This window comes from Lasioglossum baleicum, chromosome 18, assembly GCF_051020765.1.
Source record: "Lasioglossum baleicum chromosome 18, iyLasBale1, whole genome shotgun sequence".
Lineage (NCBI taxonomy): Eukaryota > Metazoa > Arthropoda > Insecta > Hymenoptera > Halictidae > Lasioglossum > Lasioglossum baleicum.
In genome coordinates, this window is record NC_134946.1 from 74,478 (window position 1) to 80,477 (window position 6,000).

A 6,000-nucleotide genomic window follows, 5' to 3' on the forward strand; every position below is an offset into this window, starting at 1 on the left:
AAACCATAAATATCCATTACTCTACAAAAAAACAGACTGGACTAAATTCAAAAAATACCTAGCGGTTAAATACACTACGCATATTCCGCAAAATAGAAATTTAATCAACCAAGAAATAAATAACTTTCTAGAAGAAATAAATACAGCCATAGTAGACGCAATAAAAAAACATGTTCCTAGACAAGTAGACTACAATTCATCCGACATGTATATAAACAGAACCATTAAAAACTTGCTCGCACATAAAAGCAAACTAATAACCATACTAAATAATGAATACAGACACCCCTCTCCACAAGCTATGGTCATAATTAAAGAATCCAAAGAATTGATCAAAAAATGTAAAGCAGAAATCAAAAATGAATTCAAGAAATCGGTCAATACGTTCTGGGAAAACAAAATAAAAAACATACCCATAAATTCAACAAAAATGTTCCCGAAACTAAACTCAATTTTTAGAAAAAAAACAACTGAGAATATCCCAAATCTAGAAACCGATAACAACTATGATATTTTAAAAGACGCGAAAACAGACATAAATTCAACACAAACAAACAGCACGGGAAAATCTATATAATGTCTATTGTTATATCGTAGGGTTTTGACACGGTCAAATAAACAATACTGAGTTTCTGTAACAAAGAGGTTAATATATTCGTAACTTATGTATGACTACTATTTACATTGCTTTATCTTATAGCTACCTGTAACAAAGAGAAACAACATTAAAGTTTATTCTATCCTTGATGTCAATTCCCTTGTTTAGTTTTATTTACTTTATTCACTTCTTTATTTGTATCGTACGCTTGATCGCGTGTTGTAGATGTCGACTTGTATCGTTCTCATTGGCCGCGTTCGTCAGTGCGCGGCAAATTCAAATTAAAGAAATGCACTTACGCACTTTCTTTACATATATAATAACTAATAATAGGGACAAACTAAATTTAATAGGGGCTAACTTCGCAAAAGTCTACACTCAAAACAAAAATCTGGGAAAAAATAGATTATCTGAAATTATCGATAAACACCACAATAATCTCATGCAGAACATAGAAGAGGATTTGGCCAATAACAAATACCTAATACAGTTCGACGATAACAATCAAGCGAGAAACCCAGAATGGGAAGAGGACCCAAGCTACTTCACAAACATAGCACTAACAACCAGCCTCTTTAAAAAGCTTAACAATAAATGCTCCTCAGGGCTAGACGAAATACCAAATATAATACTCAAAAATCTTCCACTCCACATCATATACGACTATAACACAATTTTCAATAACTGCTTAAACAACTATTATTTCCCAACAAATTGGAAAACGGCAAAAGTAATCCCGATTGCCAAGAAAGGTAAAGACCCTTCTTCTCCTCTAACCTACACCAACAACGCGGTCAGAACGAAACGACAATAACATTTAGAAACAACAATATGATGTTACCTGTTTTGTCTGCGAGTGCTCGGATTCTGGTCCTACCTGTGTGATGGGTAGGGGTTTTCTTAGCTACAGACCAATCAGCCTTCTCCCCAATATCTCTAAAGTATTCGAAATCCTAATAAAAAGAGCTCTAGAAAAATTTTACGATGATAACAACTTAATTCCGGACACACAATTCGAGTTCAAACATCAACTAAGTACAATACATGCAATACATAAACTAACATCCGATATCCACGCAGCTATTTTTAATAAAGAGAATGTGGCAGCCTGCCTTATAGATCTAGAAAAGGCCTTTGACACAGTGTGGGTCAAAGGTCTCTTATACAAAATGAAAAGAAAGGCTGCGAATCACACCTGTTAAAAATACTAACGAGCATGTTACTGAACAAAAAAATTTTACACAAACACACACGAAGATATTCTATTCGAAATGGAAGATGGCCTGCAACAAGGAACAGTTACAGCTCCGATTCTTTTTAACTTTTTCAATGCAGAAATTCCGAACCTATTTGATATACCGGATTCAACAGACATAAAAGTCATATTTTTCGCAGATGACTTAATAATATACATTACAGGAAAAAACGTCAAAAATCTCCAAGCCAAAATGCAATCAATAGTTAACAAAATAAATGAATACTATAAAACCTGGAAGTTAAAAATAAACCCAACAAAATGCGAAACTATTTTATTCAGGCCAAAAATAGACAAACAGAGCAAAACTTTTAGAAACTCCTACAAATCATTCCAGATAAAAATTGACGATACAACAGTTCCGCACAAAAATCTAGTACGATACCTCGGAATTTACTTAGATAACCGAATAATACTAAACGAACACATAAAAATACAAATGGAAAAAGCTAGAAAAGCATTCATGGCTAACAGCAAAATATTCCATTCCGATTACCTAAATCCGCAAATTAAAAAATTATGTTACATGCTCTTGATCAGACCTATAATCTCATATGGTTGCCCTATTTGGTTTAACACGAGCCCACATATAATAGAATCTATTAGAAAATTCGAACGTAAATGTCTAAGAGCGTGTACGCGTGTATATAGGAGTAGAGAATCGAATTTCAAAAAATTCGAAACATGTAAAAAACTATATGACACGGCAAATATACCAAGGATAGATAGCTTTATGATAAAATTAAATAGAGATTATTTCGCAAAAATTAGACATATAAGAAACAACAATTTAATTTCTAGTTCGCTATACCCAAATGACGAATATTACACAAGAACGTGCAATACTGGAAATATCCCTCCAGAAGCTTTCCTATTATTAGACAAAACGGGTAGAATCAAAGATTAAAATAATATACCTATTATATACCATATAGAGAGGAAATCTAGTGATAAAAGGATCCTATATCCACATAATCCTAACAGCAATGACCTTTCTCTCAGATCAAAACTAGTCTATAATATGTCTCTCCCTAAGAGAGATATCGAAGATAAATACTACAAAAACACCAAAATATATTGGTGGCTAAAAAGCGAGTAAATAATAAGACTGATGCAGGCTGCGACAGCTAAAGTTTGTTACTAAATATATATAAATAAGATAATCTAGATCTAGATAGCAACATCTTTAGTATACCATATATAGATATCAAAAAGTACAAGATTGAATGAATGAATGAATGAGTATGTAAATAATAGTGTGCAAGTGGTAGTCAGATAAGTTATCCGCATTGTTCTGTATATATGTATATATCCCGCAACCCGATACATAGAGGTTAAGAAATTAAAATTCCGTCTTTTTCCTGTTATTTTTTTTTACGGAAGAATTAGAATGCGCAAAAAAAAGAATCCAGAATTATGGATAATGCTAAAAAATAGTTATAGTTATGTATAAGACCAGCCTTTAAGACATAGAATAAGTTAAAGTGGTTGTGAGCGTTAAATTATATTGACCATTCAACTCGTTTATATATTTTTTTTGTCTCCGATATGTGTTGTAGTATATTCTCTACATGTAACAATGTGCAATCTTGTTTATCATTGTTTCCTGAATAAAGCTTAAAAAAGAAAAAAAATAAGGCGTCCGACTACGGAGCGGATACTCTGGGGTTGGAATCCTGCCGGTAGCAGTTCTTTTTCCATACGTCAAACTTCATTTTTTCAATTTCTTATTATGTATATGGTTTACTCATATAAGATTAATAATATTTTTTTAATGTTTTAAAAATATTCAAATAACATTTTTAAGCAAAATACATACAAAAATAGTTAAGGCGTCCGACTACGGAGCGGATACTCTGGGGTTCGAATCCTGTCGATAGTGGTTTTTTTTTTCCATACGTCAAACTTTATTTTTTCAATTTCTTATTATGTATATGGTTTACTCATACGAGTTTAACATTGTTTTTTTAATGTTTTAAAAATATTTAAGTAACATTTTTAAGCAAAATACATACAAAAATAGTTTTGGATCATAAAAGTATTATAAAACTCTAGCATAATGCATGTACCGTCGACGGTCAACTCTGTTCTCAGTGCTTATAAAATCCCGCATTCTGCCCACAATTATAAAAGATAAGTCTATTTCTATCAACTCCATACAAATATTTACTTTTATGAGAAATAAATAATTCTGTAATTAACAGGTCACGTAAAAACAGCAGCTAATTGGCTAACAATGACAACTCGGAAGAACAGCTGCTATATATACTTCTTTCTATTTTACCCGTTTCTACAAATTCCGAAAGGCCTAGAAACTATATTCATGATTTTTAATGTTAAAAATGTTAAACAGGACCGCCATGATGAACATATACAATTAGAGAATCAAGGAAATAATAGATACTCCAAAACTATTTTTGTATGTATTTTACTTAAAAATATTACTTAAATATTTTTAAAACATTAAAAAAATATTGTTAAACTCACATGAATAAACCACATAATAAGAAATTGGAAAAATATAGTTTGATGTACGGAAAATACGCGCAGCTATTAGTAAGGGAAATAATAACCACCCTCCCAAAAAGATAAGATTCCTTGCAGGCCAGTTTTTACGACGGTCATTGTATTCTTCGTAGCTGATTATTGCGCGACCAGAATCATAAACTAATTTAAACGTGGTAAAAATTAACTACCTCTGTACCTGCTATGTACTGTCATATTGTCCTTTCCCGTTCGGATGGAAGGCCAGGGAAAACGGTCAACTCCAGGTTTTTATAGGCACTGAGACCGGAGTTGACCGTCGACGGTACATGCATTATGCTGGAGTTTTATAATACTTTTTATGATCCAAAACTATTTTTGTATGTATTTTGCTTAAAAATGTTACTTAAATATTTTTAAAACATTAAAAAAACATTGTTAAACTCGTATGAGTAAACCATATACATAATAAGAAATTGAAAAAATGAAGTTTGACGTATGGAAAAAGAACTGCTACCGGCAGGATTCCAACCCCAGAGTATCCGCTTCGGAGTCGGACGCCTTAACCGCTGTGCCAACCGGCGATGTTGCAATCGTTGCGAACATTCTGGTATATATCGCACAGAATACAATTTTTTCTTTCTCTCAAATCACATTTTTTAGGTAAAATAATTGCTTGTTTCAGTGTAATAACGCTAAAAATTACTTAATATACGCCCACGGTAAAGCCAACAAGTGTACACTTTCCTCCTCACAGCAAAAACGTCGAAAAAATTCGGTTTTTATTGTTTTTGACAATGATGCAGCCGAACAAAAAATCTAAAAAAATTGACAACATTACCTGTTATAGTACTTTATCAGGGAACCAAACAGCAAAATAGCATGTTTTCATATTTTTGAGAAAAAAATATTTTTCCGATTTTTTTGAGGTTTTTCATTTTTTACGACCACAGTTTGAAACAAAAAAATCTGAAAAAATTCTCAAAAATGCGCCTTGGGATCCAGAATGTGTCACATTTTTTTCAAAATTTTAGAACGCATTTTAGACCGGAAAATGCGCCGAAAACCGCAAAATCTATTTTTCCCTGTAACTACCCTCACGGGCAAGCTAGAAGGCTGAAATTTTACTCAGAGGGGTTTTTCTTGGCAAGCTTTCGAATGGTTCAATAGCCGTTGAAAAAGCTCTAAGGGCAGTTTTGACCATCTTAATCGGCTAGGCCCTTTGAGTCACCTGAACAAAGAAGAACGGTGTAGCATCACCGCATTGATAAAGGAATTTCCCGATCGATTTTATCTCCCCGGAGATAAATTAGGGAAGGCATCTGATTTCAAGCACTCCTTACATACAACTGATGAGATTCCGATTAACACGAGGCAGTATCGCTATCCTCCTGTACACCAAGAGGAAATAAAAAAGCAAATCAATGACTTATTATCCGATGGTATTATTACTCCGTCGAAATCTCCGTACAATTCACCCTTGTGGATTGTACCCAAATAACCAGATGCGCAAGGAAACAAACGTTGGCGCATGGTAATAGACTTTCGTGCGCTTAACGAGAAGACCATTTCCGATAAATATCCACTGCCTCAAATTACGGAAATATTGGATCGTCTCGGTGGAGCCAAATACTTCTCCGTTTTCGATCTCGCCAGTGGGTTT